The following is a 25,069-nucleotide window of genomic DNA, read 5'->3' on the forward strand; positions in this document are numbered from 1 at the left end:
CCATATAGCGTCCCAGAGGGATAAGTGTCCATTGTGGTGGCTAAGTAATAGGTATGGCAGCCGGAGGCAAGATGCTGAGAGATCAAATCTCAGCCACAACCATGAAGCAGGGACATGGAACTAGAAACAAACTAGATAGGTGAACTGTTTCTACTACCAAAGCCTGCCCCCGGTGGCTCACTTCCTCCAGGAAAGCCAAACTCCCTAGACCTCCCCACACAGTACTACCAACTGGGGACCAGTGTTCAAATGGCAGACTTCCCAGGAGACATTTCTCATTCAAATCCTTGTAGCAGGAGGGCAATGGGTCTCAACCTGTGGCTCTTGACCCCCTTGGAGGTCCAAGAACCGTCACGGGTTTTGCGTATAGATCTCCCACATATCAGACATTTAGACAACAATTGAACAGTAGCAAAACTGTAGTTATGATGCAGAACAACAAAATAATTTTCTGGTTGGGGGGGTCACCACAATATGAGGGGCTGTATTAAAGGGTCGCAGCATTAGGAAGATTGAGAACCATCGAAGTAGGAGATGAGGGAAGACATTGGGCCTTGGTTTGGTGGGGGGCGGTTCATTACAGGGAAACAAGACCTCAGGTGAGCATTGTGCCTGGACAGCTCATCAGAGTGAGAACTCCCGTGTGGGTTTCACCTTTCTGTTAATTGCCTGCAGAGCGAGGCAGATCCCCCATATGGGCAAGGATTCAGTACGCGCCCAGTAAGTGTTCCTCTGCTAGTGCAGTTAAGTTTTAGGGGGGTGTTGAGTTGGGTCTGTGTTTTCTCCTAAAGTAGGCAAGCTGTCTAGTCAGGAAGTGGATCTATTATCATACCCAACTAGAGCTGAGATTTATTCAAAGTATGGCATGTGTAAGGCCCTGGGGTCCTTGTGATGCCCTTGTGAATGGAAGAGAAGAAATAATTCGCAAAGCCCTGAGGGTGTGAGGATGGGGAGAAATAGACCTGTCTCAGGCCTGTCTCCTGGGAAAGGAAATCTACAGTCACCATGTGACCCAGAGGTTCTTCTTCTAGGTATAATCTAAAGAAAAATAAAATCATCCAGCCACACCACACAGACCTGCCGATGACATTTCCCGGCATCCGTGTTCACGCTGCTGTTCTTCATGCAGAGAACTGGAGTGGCCTGCGAGTGGCTGCGCCAGGATCGCACACAAGGGAAAGAAGTATTAACGTTGCCAACCCCGTGATGGACCTCGGAGACATGATGCTAATGAAAGAAGCCACTCACACAATGTATGTGTGAAATGTCCAGGTTAGGCAAATACTCAGAGGCAGGATAATCGGTGGCTGCCAGGGACCGACGGGAGGGAAACAGGGAGTGACTGAGACTGTGTCACAACTAAAACTGATCGTGGTGATGTCTGCCCGATTCCTTGTGTATTGGGAAAAAATCACTTGGTTCTGCTTTAAAGGGAAAATGTTACAGCAAGCGATTGTCTCGTCAGAACCGGTATTTCTAAAATAGAATATGATAAAGGCCACGCGGGACTAGGTTGAAGTTCAGCAGAGAGGACAACATCACAGAACCCTCTGCAATCCCCAGCCAGACATTCTGAAAAGGATAACAAAGGGAACAAGGCCCCAGTTTTGGAAAAACAACACCCAGCCAAACAGTTGCTGGGTGGGTCTGTTGTGTTCACCCTCGGGGCAGGGCGTTGTTTCGTTACTGGCTCACTCTAAGCTGTCTGTGGCAGGCAGAACGGGCCTGATGCGCAAAGACTGTGAGGGGAGAGAGCACAGTGTGGAGACAGAAACCGTGGTCGAGCGTACCACCACAGCTGGCGCTCTGGGGCAGCTTTGAGGCAGGAGAATTGGGTACAACTTCAGGCAAGTGGCAAAGACAACGTAATCTGTAGCTAGTTTTAGAGTGCTACCAGTCACTACTAAGATGTGAATGAAGAGCTTTCTGCCTCGTCCTCCCTGGGCGGCCAAGCAAAGTGAGGATGCTAGTTCTGATCATCAGTCAAGCCCTGCAGCACGGGTGGTCCCCCGGCTCTCTGTGTGTGTCTCTCTCTCTCTCCCTCTCTCTCTATCTCTGTCTGTCTGTCTTTCTGTCTCTCTGTCTCTTTGCCTCTCTCTCTATTTGTGTGTCTCTCTCCTTCTCCCTCTCTCTATCTCTCTCTGTGTCTCTCTCTGTGTGCATCTCTGTGACTATCTCTCTATCTCTCTTTCTCTTTCTCTATTTGTGTGTCTCTCTGTGTGTGTCTCTCTTTCCCTCTCCTTCTCTCTCTCTCTCTATCTGTCTTTCTGTGTGTCTGTGTGTGTGTGTTTCTCCCTGTCTCTCTGTCTCTGTCCCTCTCTCTCTCCTCTGTGCATATGGGCACATGAAGGATAGAGAAGAGTGTGGGATCTCCTGAAGCTGGAGTGACAGCTGGGAGGCTCCTGGTGCAGTTGCTGGGAACGGAACTTGGGTTTGCTGAGAAAGCAGCCAGTAATCTTCCCTCTAAGCAGCCATCTTTTCAATACCAAACAGCTTTTTTTTCTTTCTTTTGTTTCTTTCTTTTTCTTTTGGTTTTTTCGAGACAGGGTTTCTCTGTATAGCCCTGGCTGTCCTGGAACTCACTTTGTAGACCAGGCTGGCCTCGAACTCAGAACTCAGAAGTCTGCCTGTCTCTGCCTCCCAAGTGCTGGGATTAAAGGCGTATGCCACCACCGCCTGGCACTTTTTTTCCTTTTAATGTAATATTCCATGCGCGCATCTGTAAGCCAGCTCGCATCTTCAAACATAGGGTCTCCTCCTGCAGTTTCTTAGAACAGAGACACTGTGTGCACCCATCAAAGGACTTCCCCTCAAGCAAACAGGCAGCAAGCAGAACCCAGCCGTTCTCATACTCTCTTGGCCCTTTGGTTCTACGGCAAAGGAAAAATGGGAAAGGCCTAAAGAGACATGACCAAAGGGTAGAAGAGGAGAAAAGTAAGGCAAAGAAAAAAGAGAGAAAAGTGGGGAGATGAAGAGCAGGGGCTAGTAAAAGTAGGGAGCAGGAATAATGATTCTGAGGGCAAGTTCAGCCACCCTCCACACGGGCTGCCCTTACAGGCACACTAGGACACACCTGAACCAGCTCTGCCAGCATTCGTGTAAGGCAGAGCCTCTTAAATGCCAGGTCAAAATGCTGTGTCCAAATAGGACGAGCACCCTGCCTTTCATACCTGGGTAGCCATCCTTCTGCCCCCCCCCCCCCGCAACGTGTTTAATAATAAAATGTCCCACGTCTCTTTGCACTTAGAGCATAGCATTTTCTAGTCACTGGAACCCTTCACTGTGCCTTTTAAATTGAAGCTTAATTAAGCTGCGCCTTATGCTTCCAGTGACACTATCTGTATCAACAATCAATAGCTGCTCCCAAAGAGGTAAAAATAGACAGCGAAATTGTCAACAGCACAGGCAGAAACCAAGTGTGACACATCCCCGGAGTAAATATAATTGGCCATTTCTGATGGGGAATCAACTGAACTTGGAGGCCACCTTCTCAGAGAGCATGCCACCGTAAAGCAGGAAGGATCCTCCGGGCACCCTTTGCCACTTGGTAACTGTAACACTTTTATGGGCTGCAGCCATGGAACCGAAAAGCATCCTACTATCTGACTAGAGAGATTTCCTTGCTTACTGGCACCAGACCTGCTGCTTGCAGGTGATTTGATCCAGATGGAAAGGAAAAAATGAAGAACTATTGACGTGTTTTCAAATGGGGTAGGGGTGTTTTAGTCGGTATATCCCCCTTCCTGTCACTCATGCCTCCCCTTTTGCTGCCTTATGTTGGCCATGGCAACTTACCTAGTGTGATGGTTTGAATATGCTGGGCCCAGGGAGCGGCACCACTAGGAGGTGTGGCCTTGTTGGAGTAGGTGTGGCCTTGTCAGAGGAAGTGTGTCATTGTGGGTGTGGGCTTTAAGACCCTCTTCTTAGCTGCCTGGACGCCAGTCTTCCACTATCAGCCTTCAGATGACGTTGTAGAACTCTCAGCTCCTCCTGCACCATGCCTGCCTGGATGCTGCCATGTTCCTGCCTTGATGATTATGCACTGAGCCTCTGAACCTGTAAGCCAGCCCCAATTAAATGTTGTCGCTTATAAGAGTTGCCTTGGGGCCCCCAATGGAGGAGCTAGAGAAAGCACCCAAGGAACTAAAGGGAACTGCAACCCTATAGGTGGAACAACAATATTAACTAACCAGTACCCCGGAGCTCTTGTCTCTAGCTGCATATGTATCAAAAGATGGCCTAGTCGGCCATCACTGCAAAGAGAGGCCCATTGGACTTGCAAACTTTATATGCCCCAGTACAGGGGAACGCCAGGGCCAAAAAGGAGGAGTGGGTGGGTAGGGGAGTGTGGGGGGGTGGGTATGGGGGACTTTTGGGATAGCATTGGAAATGTAAATGAGGAAAATACCTAATTGAAAAAAAAAGTTGCCTTGGTCATGGTGTCTGTTCACAGCAGTAAGACCCTCACTAAGACGCCTAGTATAATAAGAAAGGAAGCTTAGCATACCATGGTTCGTTATGTTTGCTCCTAGCAGCTGCCTCTCCCACCACCACCACCCCCGTTATGCAGACATACCCACAAGGGATATACCAGCCTGCTCATGCCATGTGAGGTGGTTCATCCTAGCACACTTTCAGTTGCTTCCTAATTTATTTTGAAGATTGAGGGGGCCGTGTGCAGTATGTTGAACATTTACTAACCAATGACTTTCCTGCACTATCTGAGAAATTATAAACATTTTCAAATTTTACCTAGAGTAGAGGGTACCTTGCTGACTTCTTGAGTGTTCCAAAGATTACCCAAATGATCAGACTCTTTAACCAACTCAGAGTTTTCTAGTTTGTTACTACACCCAAATGAACCAAGACATCAGGCATTTTTTTTTGTTTGTGTTTTGTTTTATTTGTTTATTTATTCATTTATTTACTCATTTCTTCTTCCATTTTCATGCATGCACATGTGTGTGCAATGTGCATGTGTGAAAGTTGCATGGGAGTAGCTACATGTTTGTATGGATCTACATGTATGCACATGGGTGTGTGTACATGTGGAGGCCCAAGATTGACGTCAGGACTCCTCCTCAATCATTCATCCACATATACATTGAAGCAGGGTCTCTCAATCAAACCCAGAGCTTGTAGATACGGCTAATCTCCAGAGCCAGCTTTCTCTGAGGATCTGCTGCCTCTCCAAGGCAGAAACAGCTACCATGCCTATGCGACACTCAAGTGGATTCTAGGAACCCATTATCTGGCGGGCACTCTTACAACTCAGGCACTTAAAGCACTGAGCTAAGTCCCCAGATTCTTGCCATATATATTTATAAATTTATTTTTTTACTTAAGGTTTATCTTAGGGTTTTATTGCTGTGGGAAGACGCCATGGCAACTATTATAAAGTAAAACATGTCGTTGGTGCTGGGGACAGTTTCGGAGGTTTAGTTCCTTACCGTCATAGTGAGAAGCCTTGCACCGTGTAGACAGACATGGTGATAGAGAAGGAGATGAGAGGCCTTTGCCTTGATCTGCAGGCAGCAGAAGGAGACTGTGTGCCACACTGGGCAATCTTGAACATATATGACCTCAGAGCCTGTCACTATAGTGACACACATTTCTTCCAACAAGGCCACACCTCCTAATAGCCTCTGGCCACTCCCTATGGCCAAGCATTCAAACACATGAATCTGTGGCACCATTCTTACTAAAACCACCACCAGGTTCATCCTTAAAGTTCATGCCTTAAAAGCTCAGGTCGTTTTGATGATCTATCACATAATTAACCCAGGGGGAAACCCAGCCATAAATTCAGTTTGAGGTCACTAGCTGTTCGCATTTCTCTTCATTTGCATGTGGACACAATGCGGATTCTTTGCTGGATTCTTCAGGTGTGAGAACAGGGATCCCCAGTTACTTTTCTCTTTGTTCTAAGCAAATACAGGCTGAGAAGCAACCTGAGGGAGGGGCTACTTATTGGGGCTCTCAGTTTGAGGGGCGGAGAGTGCTGAGGCAAGTGCTGGCTGCAGAGCTGTCAGGCAGCTGCTTCAAAACAGCTAACTGGGAAGCAAAGAGGAAACCAGAAACAGGCCAGGCTGTAAGGCTCAATCCACACCCTGCCACCAGACCAGTCCTCTGCTTAGGCCCCATCTCCTGAAGATTACAGAGTCTTCCAAACAGCATCACCATGTTGGGGAACCAACGATTCCAACTCGAGAGCCTACAGGGGACAATTTACACCTGACCACAAAGCATAGCCACCAGTTTAAATGGAAAATAATTTTCTATGAAGAGGTTTATATATGCTTAGACAACACACACACACACACACACACACACACACACACACACACACACACACGGCAGGGGGCAGGGATAGCAATGCACACCCAAAGGTGGCTATGTACTTCTTGAGAGTCTCCACAAGAAATAACTTAAAGGCTACAGATCACCTCATGGGAGGCAAAGGTAAGAATACAGCCAGGTCTCAGAAAGGTTCTAGAAACTGAACCTCTACCCTCCACACTGTCCATAGAAGCAAGGCTGTCTGTGGGGTTCATTTTGAGCCTGTCTCCTGAAAGCTAGTAACCTGGGCATGTTCAGTGAACACTCATTGTTCAGTGTGTCCCTTGATTCTGAGCTAAAACAGTCACTCCCATCACAAAGTCACACACACACACACCTGTGCAGTTCAGGAAGCCAGCTGGACCTGGTCATTCCTCACTGTGGCTGTGTTCTTTGACACAAACGACCTCTCTCCAAGATGCCTCAGGAGCTTGACTCGAAGTTCAGTCAACACCTCAGAAGAGGACTTAGAAAGGAAGGAGAGAGGTTCTTCACCTTCTGTCAGAGGCCTGCTTTTCTTTTACAGAGCAGTCTTTGGACAGTGTGGGAAGAAGGTTTCCCCCTCTGGCTGGCTTCTACCGGGTGAGCATGAGAGTCTAGTCTGGGTTTGGTTCAGTTCTTTTCTTTTCTCTGCTTGGAATTCTCCAAATTGTGAGTTGAATGATCCACATGATACAATGTAAAGGAGGAAGGACTTGTCCTGGCTTACAGTTTTGGGGTGTACAGTCCATCATGGTGGGAAGTTACTACAAGAGGGATGTGAGACAGAGAGCAGGTCAAATTACATCAGCATCTGGGAAGGGGAGAGAGAGAGAGAGAGAAAGAGAGAGAGAGAGAGAGAGAGAGAGAGAGAGAGAGGACTGCTGGTGCTCACCCCTTTTTCTTAACTGGGGACCCCAGCCTGGAATGGTGCTACTTACATTTAGGGCAGGTCTTTCAGTCTACAAACGAATCTGTACAACCTCCTCTGAAGCTCCATTGTGTGCTAGACTAGCCTGCATGGAGAGACAGGAGTATGCACCCTGCAGTGTGCCCAGCACAAGGGCTAGAGACTGGTGCGGAGTGACAGCCAGGCAGAGTTCTGGGCTTGGGAAACTTCCTTGTGTTTGGGGGTCTGAGTGTTTAAAGTGACAGGGAATGTGAAGGAGTTTGTCTTCTAGGAACCTGAGATAGTGAACAGAAAGAGAATTTCCATATATGAATGTGGCATATGCTGTGTGTACTAGGAAATACACACATGGTAAGAAAGTATATGCATAGAGCTATGGCAGATGCATATACATTAATAGGAGTTAACCAACATATAATATTTACAACATATCACAACTTGGCTATCACCTATAGGACCAAATATATACTATATGCAATATGGTCTATAAAGATATATTCACACGTCATACATGAATATGAAGATATGTTGATAACATATAGTAATATTCTTAGGTTGTATACACTAAAAATTCAAATTTTTAAACACACCTTTTATGAACGACCTCTGTTTCTTCCACTCTATTGATAAAGTTAGCGCCTGCTATAAAACATACATTGTAATTCGTACTGACAGCCTAAGGAAGAAGACCACAGATTTAAATGTTTCTTGCATGTCCCCTGTTCTCTAGCATGAAAGCTACAATGGTGATTCATTGTTTATCTTCTAGCATAATTGTACAATGTTTATCCAAGTTATGATCTGCATAGTCTAGAATGTTCTAGACATACATAGGGTCTCAGTAACAGTTGTTAAATGAATTAATAAAAGACTGGGTCTTACTTATTATGATGTAGTTGTCAACTTGCACAATGCAGAGTCACCTGGGAAGAGGGTCACAGTGAGGGCTTGTCCAGCTCAGGCAGGCCCACGTGCATGTCCGGAGGGGCGTGTCTGTCTGGAGGGGCGTGTCTGTCCGGAGGGGCGTGTCTGTCTGGAGAGGCGTGTCTGTCCGGAGGGGCGTGTCTTCTCACACTAACTGCTGTGGGAAGCTGCAACCTGAAAGTGGATAAGGTTCTGTGAGATTTTAAAGTAGGGTAGAGGCAGCAAGCTGAGCAGTGGTGAGCCTGCACCCCTTCTCTTTGCCCCCCCCCCCCCCGACTGTGGATGTAACTAGCTGCCTCCGGTTCATGCTGTGACTTCCCTGCGGTGATAGACTCCAGCCTGGACTTGTGATCCAAACACTTCCCCCTCCGGTTGTCTTTTGCTGAGGTATTTTATTCCAGCAACAGGAACGAAACTAGACGCGCGGAGCGTCTAAGATAGTTTATCTGGGTGTGGTGTGGCCTACCCATAGTTCTCACGCTCAGGAGGAATGTGGCGATAGGAGAGTCACAGGCGGAGCCTCAGAGAATCCACTCCTGGAATAAAAAAAAAAAATAAGAAGAAAATTTTTTTTTTCCTTCTCAAAAACTCGTGTGCTCCTTCTGATTGCTTGTCAACAGAAACCACCCCGTTAACACACATTTCGCCTTTGAGAGACAAAGCATGCCACCATTGTGCACCGTGCTTTATAATTTACAGTATTCATATTTTCAACACCATCTACATATACAGAGGAATATTATTCCTATTTTATGCAGTCAGCCCCTTTCCATGTCAGCGAGTTACACTTGAAAATCAAGGAGAATTACTTAACTTTTATTATTTATCATTTATCATTTATTTATTTATTATTTATTATTTTTATTTTATTTTTATTTTATTTATTTATTTTTTTTTGAGACAGGGTTTCTCTGTATAGCCCTGGCTGTCCTGGAACTCACTCTGTAGACCAGGCTGGCCTCGAACTCAGAAATCTGCCTGCCTCTGCCTCCCAAGTGCTGGGATTAAAGGCATGAGCCACTACTGCCCGGCCTACTTAACTTTCATGAACCTTGCAGAGGAGTACAATCCATGGAGCCCTTTGAAGGCATCTGACTGAAAACTGTCTTCAATTTTTAAAGTATGAGATAGGAGAACTTTTACAGATACATCTCTGTTTGGGGCGATAAAACCACTTAATGATAGAAGTCTTTCCAAATTCCAAATTTCAGAATGTCTTTCCATAACAATTTCCTGGCAGAAAGTGGCCACTTTCTCGCTCACTGTGAGGTGTCTCCTTGACCTGAGTGGGCAGGTGACATTTGTTTGCTTATATATTTTCAAACTACCGTCTGTGCTCAGCCCCCTACACCACGGCTGGCAGTTGTCTATACCCGGAGCAGGGGGATGTCAGCCTTTACTGTCCACCTTTATTTGCTTTGATAGAATTGATTCCTAGTGTTTCTTAGCATTTCTGTAAAGAGTTTGCTCCTTTCAGGGACAATTAACCTAGTTATACATGAGATAGGAAACCCCACAAAGCCACCTCATGGGACCTCGAGATCTGCAGTGACAGCAAAACTCTGGAAGCAGCGAAGATGTGTAGAGCCATTTCAGCCTCCACCATGTGAGCTTCAAGCGCCACATTAGCGGGCTTGCTGCATCCTTGTCTTGGATGGCACTGCCATCTCGCCATCAATTCGCTGTCATCTTGCCTCCTGCCAAGCCCTCTCACCATGCTCTCCATGCTCTTAGTCTGCATCTTCCATCTTTTCCGTCTCTGGGGGAAGAAACACAGGTTCCCTGTGAATGTTTTCAACTGACCCATCACCTGAGAGGGTCCTGGCCACTTTGCCTGGTGAATAATCGCTGGACCATAATGAGAAGCTAACAGCTCTCCTGTCTTCCTCCTTCGGGTTGACTACCGCAGGACTGGACCCTTGTCCACGTAGCTCACCTCAGATGCCTCAGAGGTCCAGGTCTCATTTGCCAACCCCATCTCTTCCCCCCCCCCCAACCCTACCCACAATCCACCACTGGTCTGTTTTCTCTCCCTATGCATGAATGAAACGGGTCTGTAATTTCTAAAAGCATCCCAGTTTTTTTCTCTACCTTTTTGTGGATTTCTCCTCCTTAAATCATGGCTTTATTGTCTCAGATGTCTGTGAAGTTTTAATTGCACTGTGTGTGTTTGCAGATGTACATGCATACAAATGTGTGTGTATGGGGAGGGGCAGTTCAGGAGCTGCCATCTTGGTTTTTGAGACGGTCTCTCATTGCCTAACATTTACCAGGCTAGGCTGTCTGGCCAGTGAAGGGCTGGGGTTTGCCTGTCTGTCTCCAGTTCTCCAGCACTGGGATTATAAACGAACGTGTACTGTCTCGTTCAGCTTTTCTTTATTTTAATGTGGGTTTAGAGACTCAAACGCAGTCCCTCGTTGCTTGCACAGAAAGCCCTAACCACTGAGCTATTTTCCTAACCAGAATTAGTTGTTTTGCTTTTGATATGTTATATAGCTTTAAGCTGCTTCTCTTTGTGTGGCTGCTGAGCCTTGATGGGCTTCCAAAAAGAACCAGGTCCCTAACCCTAACCTGCATCTCCTTTGCTGCTAAATAAGACACCCCCATATAAGTGAGAGACAGTTCTGTGCCCCAGGAACGAGATGCTGAGTGAGGTCACTGTTGGCTGTCACAGAGAGCCAGCCAGCTGTCAGTCTTTGGATCCCAAAAATGTTGGAATGGAAAGGGTGTTCCTTAGCATGTCACTGCTAACAGGAGCAGCCATGTTATGTGTACTGAGTATGTGTACTTTGTGGGAAGAGCACAGGCATTTTTACTGCTGTTTTGTTTTACTCTATTCTATGTGTTGTATGTAGGCAGACATATGTATACATGTACATTGTGTGTAGGACACACAACACCAAGAATGAATCTTATCGTGATTTGCAGACTTAGTTAATCATTGTGTATCGACATTGGCTTATTAGTTTTAATAAATGAACCACACTGCTGCAAAATGTTAGCGATGGGAAACTGGAGTAACACTCAGGGCATCTTCCATTCAGCTTTTCTGTAACCTCAAACTACTCTAAAATGTAACCAACCTCAAACTGCTCTAAAATGCAACCCACAACTCCAAAGATAATAGTATGCCTACACAAACAGTACAGGAGAGCAACCCGCCAGAGGGCAACCCTCAACTTACTGCATTTCCTCATTTCCCCAATAAGCTTGGGTCTAAACCCAGGTGTGTAGATGGATTCTGGCAACAGTGGCAGCAGCTCTTGTTTGCTCCCCGGGTCAGAACAAAAAGGAACAGAGGACGTGAAATTAGAATGGCGTTCTAACCATTCTAAATTGCAATTGTGCCTCTTCGGGATCAATCAGGATATCTTTCAAGAGAATGATTTTATTCTTATAGCCACGAATTGTGGCCTTTTCTCTCCTTTTAAATATACGTAGACTAGAATTCATTCCTCTCTGGAGTCCTGTACCAGCAAATTGCAAGGTCGAGATGAACCAGCTGTGCAAACACTCCCCCTAGTGATGAACGGCAGACTTCCAAAACCCGAGGTTTATCGCTCGCCGTCCCGTTCATTTCTTTAACATCGGGCGTGCGCACACATGCCTTCAGAGAAGCTGGGAGAAGGAAGGAGGAAAGGAGAAGGAGTTGAAAGGAGAAGGGAAGTTTGGATGAAGAGGATGTCGATTGGCTTGGAGAATGGTGGGGTCCAGAGCGCTACTTGCTCCGCCACGAGGTTCTGTCCACTCGCCCTGCTGGAGTCCCCAAGAGGTGATGCTATGGATGCGCTCATGAGGTGAGTATCTGGCAGGCTCTGTTCTAAGCCAGACACTCCTGTTAGGTGTTCAGGTGGATTTTAAAAATTTATTTCAATTAATTAATCAAGCATGGTTTTGTGTGTGTGCGTGTGTGCGTGGTCCGCCTCTCCCTCCTTCTCCCCTTTCCCCCCCCCCCCCGCCCCCGCCCCATGCTGTGGTGCACAGGTGGAGATCAAAAGACGTCTTTTTCTCCTTCTCCGTGTGAGTTCTGGAGCTTGAGCCGGGGACATGAGGTGTGACAAGTGTCTCCCTTGCTCAGCCATCTAGGTGGTTCCCAGGCTAGAATGCTCCCGGTGGTATCTGGGAATATGCCATCATTCTAGAATCTTTCTGGGCGGGAGAGATGTGTTCTTTGGATTCTGACTGTTATGTAGGGAGGGGATATTGGAGGGCAACTCTGGGATTAGGGGGTTGGGACCCAGAGCTTCAGGCTAGGAGACTGTATTTAAAAGACATTGTGGTTTGAGTGTGACGTGCCCGCTACAGGGTTCATACATGCCTGGCTCATGGCACTGTTTTAAAAGTCTGGGGGACATCTGGGGGTCTAGCTAGAGGAAGTGAGCCTGCAGAACTGAACTGAAGATCTCACAGTGGGCTTCTAGCCTGTGATTTCTGTCATGTAACAATGCTGAATGGTCCCGGCTGGAACCCATGTCATTCCTCACGTGCTATACCTTCTCTTAAACTACAGCCAGGATAAATACTCTTTCCCTTAACTACTTCTGCCTGTTACTCTGTCCCAGCGATAAGAATAGTACCTAATACAGGTGTCACTGCCACATAGATGAGAGACACACTGGACAAGAAACAGAGGTGGCAAAAAATAAAACATGAAATAAAAAGCTACCTTCATCTTGGCTTCAGGTCAGCCGGAAACAGCAACTCATCTGACTCTAGTGAAATATGGCAGCCGGTTAGGCAGTCGTGGGTCGATGTCACTTTGCATCAGCAGAGGAAGGTGTCTATCTTAAAGGGATTCTGGGAGGGCTTAAGCCTGTGCTCTGAGGTGTGACCAGGCAGCTAAGTCTCAGTATGAGTTTTCTAAGGCTGCAGGAGACTCAGTACCATCAGCCAGGGGCAGGGAAGGCAGCAACCAATGGACATTTTTTCCCCCTCCAGCTCTGGGGACCACAGGATTAAGTCAGATCAGCAAGGCCCTTTGAGGTCTGAGCCAAATTGCTTCTTGCCTCTTCCTAGCTTTTCTTGGTTTGCAGACCATCATTCTGATCTCCATCTCTGACCCTCTCTTCCATGTGTCTTGGGTCCCAAGCCTCCTTCTCTTTATAATGAAGTAGATCTAGGCTCTCGTCCCATCCAGTAGGACCACTTTAAGTTGATTACATCACTAAGACCCTTCTGACTCTGAATCAGGTCAGAGTCCGAGGTATTGAGAAGTTAGTGTTTCCCTCGCCGTTTAACCCATGGTCCCCCCTGGGTCTTGGTTATAGAGTGGCCCGCCTGAGCCGCCTCCCCTGCTCGTGCCACATCCACGCTTGGCTTCTCTCATTTCTAAAAGCTGCCTGGGTCCCACACCACAGAGTCCCTGGGTTTGCCATCTGGTCTCTTCCTCTTCTGCCACTCACTTCTTTCATTTTTAAAGGATGGGGAGAATCATCTCATTAGCCCTGCCAGGAGAGTCCAGACTGTTTGAAAGTCAGCTGATTCACACTGGCCGTGCGATTTACAACTTTAACTTCTCTTTGCCTGGAGCAGTTCCGGGGACCTAGGCATGATCATGCCAAGGGCATCCTACCAAAATATATAAGAAGATTCACAAAGGTGGTGTCTTTCTTCATTTTCTTCTTTTTTAAAAAAAATAAGTTATTTAGTTATTTTGTGTGTGTGTCTATGTGTGTATGCCTTGTGTGTCTGTCTGTATGTTTATGTTTCTGTGTGTCTGTATGTCTCTGTGTGTCTATGATATGTCTCTCTCTCTCTCTCTCTCTCTCTCTGAATCTGCATGTGTCTCTGTCTCTGTATCTTTCTGTGTGTATCTGTGCCGTGTGGCTAAGTGGCAGTACCTGCATCTTGCTCACAGCGATGTTGAGGCCATGACTGCTTCAGACCTCTGTATCTGGAGTAATGATCCATGATAAATGACTTTCTGTGCTCTGAACCCATGTTTACCAAGCTGCCCACTGGTTACAAATCTGCTTCCCAGGTACCTGGATGGCAGGAAACAGCATCTTGGATAGTAGCCCAGGGTGCCCTAGGATCTCTATGGAAGTCCAAGGATGAGATACTTTCAGCAGTAAGAAGGCCAAGAGGCTCAAGGGAAGAAGGAAGTCTCACACTGAAGCCGGGCCCTGTCCCACCATAGTAGACAGATACGAACATCAGTCACCAGACTGCTCAGCCCCCATACTGAGGCCATCACTAGTCTGATGACCTAGAAAGGGGCTTAAAGACTGGGTAACGTGGAGAGAGTGTAAGAAACAGGTAGGTTCTCGTCAGAGCCTTTGTTCATTTCTGACTGAGTATATACACAGTGGGACCCAGAGATGACATGTGTACTGGCTGGTTTTGTGTGTCAACTTGACACAAGCTGGAGTTATCACAGAGAAAGGAGCCTCCCTTGAGGAAATGACTGCATGAGATCCAACTGTAAGACATTTTCTCAATTAGTAATCAAGGGTGGGAGGGCCCACTGTGGGTGGTGCCATCCCTGGGCTGGTAGTCCTGGGTCCTATAAGAAAGCAGGCTGAGCAAGCCAGGGGAAGCAAACTAGTAAGTAACATCCCTCCATAGCCTCTGCATCAGCGCCTGCCTCCAAGTTCCTGCCCTGTGTGAGTTCCTGTCCTGACTTCCTTTGGTCATCACCAGCATCCACAGCAATGTGGAAGTGTAAGCTCAATAAACAACATAGGAAAAGACCGTATCAGAAAACTCAGAACTCTACTCAGCTTGCCCACCACTGCCAGAGACCAGAACCCTCAGATAACACAGAAACCAAAGTTATCTCAGATAGTCAAAAGGGAGAAAAAAAAATCCCTTTCTGACCCTTCAATATGTTTTGGACAGAGTAAATTGCCGATAGATACCATGTCAGGAAATGACTTTGCCAGGGGAGTCAAATATTATGGTCTCGGTTTCTTTTCTTGTTGCTGTGATAGAACACTGGTGTATTTGGAGGACGGGCTTACTTTAATTCACAGTTAAAGGTTCACTCCATCATGCAGGGAAGTCAAGACAGCAGGAAGTTAAAGCAATCGGTCATACACATCTAAAACAGGAAATAGGTGACTCCAGGCTGCCTCTCTTCTCATTTCGAAAGCCAGGATCCAGGCCTGGGAATGGTGCCGCCCACCCTGGGCAAGCATTCTCAACTCAACCAATTTAATCAAGGCAACCCCTTCCCCACCACAGGCATCCCTAGTGGCCTATCTCCTGGGTGACTCCAGCTTGTCAAGTTAACAATTAGCATTACCATCTCAAGTACTTCCAAGGGTTGAGAAATACAAAGTTAGCCAGTTTGCCTCTTGACCAGGAACATATCCGCCGACTTGCAAATCTAACTACACGACTGTTTTTCTTAGCAGTTTCCTAGCGCTAAAACCTTGGGACTGCTTATGTCTTATTGCTTGATTTGTCATAAATCTTGGTCCTGTTTCACCAAGTGGGCGCTCGCCTGGTTTCCAACTGTCCCTTTGTTACCCCATCTGTGAGTCTTCTATACTCCAGATAAAATCTATCTGCCACTCTAGATTTACACGGCTCCTTACCCGTGGATGGATGTCTCCCCAACCGTGCCCGTGGATGGGGCGTCTCTCCCCACTCCCGTGTCCTTTTCTCTTTCAGCTCCTTTTCACTTAGTTACGTAGCCATGAGATTATCCCATAGAATCATCCAGAACAGGTCCCCATTCACCCCGACTAGTGCAGTTCCTTCCCCAGTTTCCTGGCGATGGACCTCTGCATCCCTGCCCACTGGTAATAAAATACTTTTGACTAGTCTTGTGCACATGTCTCCTTTTTATTTTTGTTACGATATTTAGGACAGATTCCAACAAGGAGGTCCGCTGGGTTAAATGGCAAATGATTATATGGCTTTTCTAAGTAATATAGTTTGGTTTACAGTTTTTGTATCTCTCTCTCTCTCTCTCTCTCTCTCTCTCTCTCTCTCTCTCCCTCTCTCTCTCTCTCTCTCTCTTTCACCTTTTGGCATACATAGGTCTCTCTCAGGAGAGATTTACCGTGACAAGTAAAGACAGTTCTCATTAAGGGCTTTATACAATGTGTCCTTGAAGCAGGTCTTTCATTAGTGTATGCAAACAAACAGATTGGGCTACCAAGTTACCTCCAAGGAACTATAAAATGCCATGTTTCTATCGTTCATGGTTGCTTATTTCAGTTTCATCAAGACTTTGCAGACCGTGGGCAGAGGAGATAATTCAGGTGTTGAATGCTTGCCATGCAAACACACAGCCCTGAGTTTGCCTTATAGAGACATTGTTTAAAAGCAAGGTGTGGCTTGGAATTTCATCACTGGGGAGGTAAAAAGAAAAAGACCCTTGTAGCTTACTGGCCACAGCCAGTCTAACTGAGTCAGGGAGTTCCAGACCACTGAGAGATCCTGTCTAAAATCAAAATGGAGTAAACAAACAAACAAGCATACCAAGGCAGACAGCATCCTAAGGAATGTTACCGGAGGTTAATATCTAGCTTCCACATATGCACACACTCACAAGTGCTTATGTACGTGTGTACAGGTATACACATAGATGATGCTTCAAGGAACCAGGCAATGAGATGTCCATTCCACTTTCAAGTTTTGGAGCCTTGAAACCTTTGCTCTAAGTGTTTATTTTAAAGCCCTGGAATAAATAGAACAACCTTGTCCAATCTAGTCACCTCCAAATCACAGCATTTAAGACCTGTATACACATTAAACGTGCAAGCTCTGAAGTTATTTCAGACAAACAGATTCATGCTGTCTTCCGGGAGAAGCAATCCTAGTACTAATATGTCTTCCAATGGCCTCACACATCTTCCCAATCCTATGAGAAAGGGAGAGCCTGCCTTGCATGGGCTGTCCAGTTTTTTCCACATGAATTCTTTTCGCTGGTCCTGCTGGGACCTTGACTCCTACAAAGAGATCCAACATAGGGCCAACCCTTGGAAACATAGGAAGGCTTTGGAGTCTAGGTCCCTGGGCACAGAGGCATGCCAAGTACTTGGTACAGTTGGGCACGTCATGAATTCCAAAGGCTGGCCCTCCAAATAAGAGCGCTTGGGCCCCTTAATCTGGGCTTTGGTAACATGTTAAGGCTTCAAATTCCTGGAGGCTAATCGCTTGCTCCTTAACAGGTGAATGCCTTCTGAGATGGGGTAACACACCTCAGATATACGATCCCTCTCCTAACCGTCAGCCCAGCACTTTAAAAGGCCTCAGAGGAGATGGTGGCTGCAGGGGAGGAAACTGGCACTTTGACCTCTCAGAGCCTGTGGGTCCTAGTGTGGGATCAGGTGACTCAATCAAAACCTTCCCAGGGGGAATAAATACATTTAGCAGGTAAGCTGGCACAAAACAAGGTGCACTGAAACCAGACCAAGGTAGCTGGCCCAGGAGAGTTTAAAAGGAGTTGGAGTCTTTTAAAGACAGAGGATGCACACCTGCGTGGTACGTGTCATAGGAGATCCACAGAGCGTACCTGACAGGAAGTGTGCGAACTAGTCAGTGTAGCATCTGAATGAAGCTTCATGAAGAAGGAAGGTCATTAGGAAAATCCAGGACCTACATAGGAAGCTCAGGAGAGGACAGAAATTTAGAAACGGAACTTGCTTATCTCATTTTAAAATATTAATTATTGTTGTTTGAGTTGGCGGCAATTCAACAAATTCAGAAATGGGGCCATGCTAAGAAGGTATTCACAATGGCAGCTCGTGCCCACCCTCACGCCTCCCCTTGGTTAAGTCTTCCAGGATTTCTTTGGGGAATTGTGAAAAGCTCCTCACTGTGGTGTCCCCGTGGTGGGCAGAAGAAAAGGTGGACAGAATCCCACGTGGCCAGGATGAGCAGTTCAATGCAGGCTCCTCTCCGCCTGGGTCACCCTCACCACAAAGAGGCAGGCCTGTCCCAGGACACACGGGTGGATGCTGGGAGTTGAAACTAGTGCACATTTGCTTCATCTCTATTTGACAGAAGCCACAGACAACTCTCCGAGGAACTAGACGACGAGCTGTTTGTTCCATTTTCCAATTTTGGAGTCTAGAAACTTTGGTTTAAGTCTCCCCCCCCCCCCCACCCCCGTGGAATAAACAGATTAACCTTTTCCAATCTAGTTGTTCCCAAATCATGGCATTTGAGTTGCTTCCCCACACCAGGTGGGAGGGTGGGGTGTCTGTTGAGGATTGACCTCACACGTGCTAAACACACCTCTATACCACTGGGCTGTACTTTTGACGAAGCAATCAATAGAAAAAAATCAAGCATATAGACTCAATATCCCAATTTATTATAAATATGTTAGCAAATTTCTCTACATATTTATACACAGATCTATTTTATTCATGTTTGACCATTAGTAAAAATGGTATTATACTTGCATATCATGTGTGCTGTAGAATCACACAAAAGATACACAGCAGGAGTGAGGTCGGCACCCAAGAGGTCTCAGTAAGTTCTCAGAAGGCCATGGCCTGATTCTTGGGGTGTGGGGACGCCATTCCTCCAGGGACCACTGTTCCACATCCCCTGTTCCTGAGAGCAAAGCTCTATGTTGGACTGGATCTTTGTCTTCTCAGTCAGTCCTTGACTGAATGCTTTCGCTCGCTAAGGGAGGCAGGAGGCATAAGGGACAGATGCTAATTGGGTATCTGCGATGAGTCAGACACACTTTCAGCTCTTCATCTCCCGGACACAGAGGTCCTCTGACACCATCCCAGGTACCCGAGTATCCGAGGTGGGTGATCTGTTATGAAGCAGTTCTTGCTGCAAACGGGTGTGACTCCTTTTGCTGACCTGTTCTGGGGAACCAGGAAACTAGAAAGTCCAAGGCCGGTGGAGCAACATGTAGATTCATTTTGTTTGTTTTATTGTGTAGCATTTGAAAGCGTTTGTTTATGGATTGTTTTAAATTATGTGTACCTACGTGGGTCTGTGTGTGGGTACGTGCGCATGCGTATGTAGGTGCTCACGGAGTGCAGAAGATGGTGTCAGATTCCCTGGACCTGGAAGTACAGAGAGCTGTGAATCGCCTGACGTATGTGCTGGGAATGGAATTCAGGCCTTCTGCAAGAGCCGTGGGCCCTCTTAATGGCTGGGCCATCTCTCCAGCCTTTCTGCAGACTTTCTTGAAGGAAAGTTTGACTCATTTTACTTTTAAGAGGTTAGTGTACTGCTGAGGGCCATGTTGCTTCTTTGTCCCACAGAAACTTACTTACATGGCACTCTTGGGGCCTCGGTGGAGTGTGGTAGTGTGGTGTATCTCAGCATGGGCCCTTCCGGTATCTGAGAATGGGGCTGCTCTGTACATTAGAGTGCCAAGCAGCACCCCAAGTTCTACCGCTAGGTACTGATGTTTGTATTCACCCAAGAGGTGACAACCCTGAATGTCTCCAGCCATCTGCCTATTGTGCCTGGCTGAGCACAGCTGTTATGGCCTAGATTCCCACCTTGGATCCCTCAGCAGCCTTTCAGAGAGTGTGGTCACTGTCATTGTCCTGGACCCTGCTGTACCTTCTCACTTAACCCCTTTAAGTCCTATACATTGCAGGCAGTATGAGTGCCTCAGTGCTGCTTGGATAAAGTCCAGACCTTTTGAGTGTGTCTGTGGGACCTCAGTTCCCACCAACCTTTTTGTGACTCCGTGCCCTTTCCTAGGAATCCCTGGACCCTTCTAGTCTTTGCTCCTGTTAAACCGAGATGATACATATTTTTGCCTGGCAAAGATTTTTTTTTCCTAATTAAGTTTCACTTTCTACCTGGAGTGACTGCTGTCTTCTATCTTTTTTTCTGGGGGGTGGGGGGGGATCAGTTAAATGTTTCTTCCTCTTTAATGTATACCTTGGATCTGATTAAGCGTGTCTTCAAATTATTCAGTTCCAGGTCACAATTGGGTCCCCACCCTAAGTATACAGGCCATTTAATCACATCATATTGTCACTACTCATTTAATACCTGAAGTGTCACAGGAATGTGTGCTCGTGAAGATCTGTACGACCTTGTCACCCCAGTGTCCCCAGTCCTAGCAGAGTGACAAGTACCCCAGCAGGTCTCTGTGCATATTTTCCGTGTGTGTGTGTGCACCCACAGCTCAGTGCCAGAAATGAGCACACGCAGTCCAAAGGTTGGATCAGGTCACAGACCTTGGAGCCAGGCTGTCTAGGAACGTTCTTGGGCTCTGCTGCTTTCCAGCCCGGTGCCCTTGGGCTAACTGCCTCTGTAGTTCTTTTCCCTTAGTGGGCATCTAGCAGTAACAGTATTCATGTCAGAGTATTATTAAAATCATATGAGCTTATGTGTACCCTGTACTTAAAACAGGGCCTGGGCTATAGTCCATTTGAGAATTTGTCGTAGTTCCCAGGTACCTCCTAGAAATTCCTCTCAGTGAAAGGACAGGACTTGATTTGAGAAGAGATAGCAGGCAATTGTGGCGTCCCAAGGGACGATGTGAGCTAGGTTGGGCAACCTCAATAAGATAAGATAAAAGCCAGAGCCTAGAATCCTCACACATGGCATCAGGTGGGCCAGAGAGATAGCTCAGTGGTTGAGATCGAATAGCTGTCCTCAACTCCAGTTCCAGAGGAATATGATGCCATCTTCTGGCCTTTACAGGTACTGCATGCACATAGTCTATAGACACATAGGTGATATACCCATATACATAAAATGGAATATATATGTGTGTGTGTGTGTGTGTGTGTGTGTGTGTGTGTGTGTGTGTATCAGCAGGCCCTCAAAATGGGAGACAAACATGGGTGGGAAATTCTCAGAGAGTCTCTGGCCATCTGACCACTGTCTCATCTAAGCGTGCATGTCAAGATTGGACCTTCTGACTTCATGGATCCATTAGGAAAAGGGATGGAGTTTTATGTGAGGCCAGGGTGAGTTTGTCTCATCACCGAGCATTTAGGTGAAGTGGACATTTAAATCTGTTGAAGAACATCCCTAACTCCGAGTTTAGCCACAAGATACTAAGCCGCTCCCAACTCCTTGATTTGTATTTTCAGTTTCCATTCAGCCAAAGAGAAAGCATATGCAGGGGTGTCTGTTCTGGGGTTTTGTGCATAGAGGGAGTCTTCGTGACTGTTCTAAGTAACTGAGTGTAAGTAACTTAGTTACTGTGATATGCAGAGACACCATGACCGAGCCAGCTCATAAAAGAAAACATTTGATCGAGGGCTTGCTACAAATTCAGAGAATCAGTGCATGTTGATTGTGGTGGCAGGCAGGCAGGAATAGAGCTGGAGCAGTAGCTGAGAGCTTACACCCTGACTTATAGGAGAGGGGGGAGAGGGGGGAGGGGGGAGGAGAGAAGAGAGAGAGAGAGAGAGAGAGAGAGAGAGAGAGAGAGAGAGACACTGGATGGGCTTGGTGTGGGCTTTTGAAACCTCAAATTCCACTCCCAATATTTTACCACGGCCACGCCTCCTAATCCTTCCCACACATTCCCACCATCCAGAAACCAAACATTTAAATCGATGAGCCTGTGGGGACCATTCTCATTCAGATTACCACTAAGGGGAACCGAACTCAAACTTCTGAACACACATTGCTAGAGGAGACACCAAGGGCAAGGACATTCTTCTGGGTTCTGAGCCTGCATCTGTGAACTCACAGGGATCTGCAGACAGGCTGATCATCAGTGGCTTGGGCTCACACGGATGCAAGGGTCATGGGGATGTTACCCAGCAGGTGTTGGGCTGATTTGGCCTTACCAAAATAATACAGTTAGTAAAAACAGCCTAAATGTCCTAGGACCTGGGAATGTTAAAGTAAACCATAGTATATGTATATAAAAAGTACCTCTCAGTGACAGCTAGAACACATTAACAGTAAGCAATATTAAATAAATATAAATAAATGAGTAAATAACTAACAAGCTATTGATATATCCAGCAGCATGAACGGATGTCAAATTCATTATGGAAAAGTAGAATAATGTGGATAAATAATATTTTGTGCTCTTTGATTTAGATAAACATTTGCTCTGACCTTAAAAAGGGGATCAAACTCTTTTTTGACAGTTTCTATATGTACCCTAAGGATAAGTTGGGGTCTTTTGTCTGCTGAGCCAGGGGGTCCTTTTGTCTGCTGAGTCTATGTCACCAGTACATGAGACTGTAATAAACAGAAATATATTTAAAGGAAAAAAAAACCATGTTTTCCCCCAGTTTGGATTGTTTTGAAGTATATCCACTCACTTGTTTTCTCATTCCTTAAGAAAAGCGAACTTTTCCATTTCCTCGGTAGGACACACCCCTGTGAAGCAGATACATAATCCTGCTTACTTCTGTGGCCTCAAAAGCTGCTCAGCTTACAACAGTCCAACAATGACGCCTTCACCCTAGCAGAGGAGAGCACGAACAGAGCGCCAAGGTTCTCCCTCACAGATGCAATATGCTCCCTCGCCTCTACCCGGGAGACCTGGGCCCAACCTTATCTCAGTGTCCACACACCCAAGGCCAAACCCGGAAGAGTGAGAAGCAAGAGGTTCAGCGAGGGGTAGAAAATACAGGAGATGACTTGTGAGCTCAGAGTTTCTACTGAAACAGGGGCCAGTTTGATTCTGGGAAAAACTAGCTTCCTGCTTTGAGGACAGGCTTAGCAAAGGCTTTGGAGTTTTACATATATCAAATGCCTCCAGACTCACCCAGCAGGATTTTCTTCAGATGTCACCAATGCAGGAGAAATGTTCTGGCTTATGAACCACAGAATGTAATAAGCAGATATACATTAAAAAAAAAAAACCACACATTTCCCCCCAGTTAAGGTTGCTTTGAAGTATATCCGTTCACTTATTTTCTCATTCCTCAAGAAAAGAGAATTTTTCCACTCTCATTGATAGTTAAGTTACCTTTAGAAGTACAGGTGCCCCAGGTACTTCTGTATTAGAAAAACACACATGGTGAGATTGTACCTCAATAACATTCTTTACAGCATAGCATAATGCCAGCTGCCTCTCAATGTACAAAAAAACCAAAACACCAAAACAAAACAACCAACTCCCTTCATGTTACATGCCTCAAAGTTCTTAGTGGAAGCTTTTATTTACCAAAGAAAGAGAGGTGTAGCCACCTGAGTAGTTGCTCACGGGCCACTGTTACTGTCTAGGGGGTATGGTTGGTTGGTTGATTCTTAGAGTGGTCTTCGCCAGTCCTGAAGAGCATGAGACACTACTACAGAGCCCACAGAAACAGGGACCTGAGGCTGCCCAGCTGGGGAGGAGTGCTACAGGCTAGACCTAGGCATCTTCCATTCTGACTTGCTCACCCGGCAGTTCTGATGGTCAGCTGGCTTTAGCCACCCCTGCTTCTGAGCACTGACAGTCTGGTGAACAATACCTTTCCTTTGGATGGCCACAGTTCATGGATTTGCTCACATAGACTCTTGCTTGGTCCCAAATAAATGTGAGGTCAGCCATGAGGACCACTTATGCATAACACATACAGACTGGGAAACTGAGGACGGAGATACTCAAAGGGTCAGGCACACGCCATGAATGTCTTCGGTGGAAGGTATGGGCTTGAGTGGGAGACAGATCTTATTTAAAAGCTTGTCTTTAAAACACAGTCAGGAGCTGGGGAGATGGCTCTGTGGGCAAAGCTCTTGATATCTTTATATATATATATATATATATTTCATTTTTTTGTGAGAGAAGCTACCATCCGTGAGTCTGTATGTAGAGCAGAGGTGTTGCAGCCTGGGAATGAAGAAGCTATCCTCCATCATGAGAGGCAGGATTGCCTGGTGGCCTATGTGTCCTGAGCTGAGGAACTGAGGATGTAAACCTAGGGAAGAATTTCCTTGAGGCCAGATTGTGGGGAACATCTTCCAGACGACTTGGAGGCAAGGGACAGTGACAAGTCCTTCACAAGTTTTCTCTGCTGTGACTCTGGGACTGGCGGGGCTCTGCAGAAAAGCTTGGCCATCGCCTTTGGGTGGGTTGGGGGGTGGCTATCAGTGGTTTCTGCCTGAAGAAACTCCTTGAGTTTCAGGAAAATCATTGCTGAGAAGACCCAAAAGAGAGATATGTAAATATCACATGCAAATATATGCAAATATTTTTCCATGGGGGGGGGGGATAAGGGAGCGGTATTGAAATCTTCCTGTATACGCAGCTCATAAGGTGAGTGACTTGCTCGGTTTCACCTGGGCATGAACCAGCCATTTGGCCCATTTGTGGATGCTTGATAGTTGGCTGAGCAGATGCACGCTAGGTATTTGTATTTCCTTTTTATTTTTCACTTTTGGTGAGAGAAGCCACCATCTATGCAGAACAGCAGTGTTTTACTCTGCTCCCCAGGAAGAAATGTTAGTCACGTAAACAATGAGTGTTTCAGGGGTGAAGGATTCTCCCCCCACAACATGAAACCCTCCGTTCACATTTCCAAGGCTACTGATGGGATCTAGGCAGTTCTTATGGGAGACGTTGTAAGGGTGGCTGGGCTTCCTCCAACACAACTATTGATATTTTTATGTAGTGAGTGACTGTAGGGCCTGTCTATGGATTTTAGGGTGTATTACAGCATTCCCTGGCCTCTGCTCACCAGGACCCAGTAGTGCCTACCAATCATGACAATCAAAACCTGTGTCTAGACGCTGTCAAATGTCCCTCAGCTGAGACCATTTCTCAGGTGGCCACACATCTGCTTCATCTGGTCAGCATCTGCCTAGATCCCAGAGTTCTGTCAGGCAGAAGAGGGCAGAGCAGAAATTGGGGGTAGGGAGACTTAAAGGACACTGAAATTCTTTAAAACAGGCAGGGAGAAAATACAGGAAACTGACTGTAGAAAAATATAATTAGCAAAATATTCACAGGTGGAGGCAGAAGGTTTACATCGAGTTTCTGTTAAATTCTAGTATTGTGACATTTCTAGAAGAGTCATCAGTCTTTGCTCTGGTGTCAAAAGTGAAGGTAGAGAAGCTTCCACTTCA

At 46.4% G+C, this 25,069-nt stretch overlaps 1 long non-coding RNA gene across 1 annotated transcript in view; it reads left to right on the top strand.

Moving 5' to 3' along the window:
• Positions 1-11,722: 11,722 nt before the first annotated feature.
• The window catches only part of 2410124H12Rik (RIKEN cDNA 2410124H12 gene), an 18,629-nt gene continuing 5,282 nt past the window's right edge, over positions 11,723-25,069 (top strand). Inside the window, exons 1-2 of the long non-coding RNA NR_165041.1 lie at positions 11,723-11,949; positions 24,995-25,069. The exon at positions 24,995-25,069 is cut by the window's right edge and continues 87 nt beyond it. This is a non-coding gene — a long non-coding RNA (RIKEN cDNA 2410124H12 gene). The remainder of the gene's footprint in view (positions 11,950-24,994) is intronic.

The sequence above is a fragment of the Mus musculus genome, chromosome 16 (assembly GCF_000001635.26).
Source record: "Mus musculus strain C57BL/6J chromosome 16, GRCm38.p6 C57BL/6J".
Taxonomy (NCBI): Eukaryota; Metazoa; Chordata; class Mammalia; order Rodentia; family Muridae; genus Mus; species Mus musculus.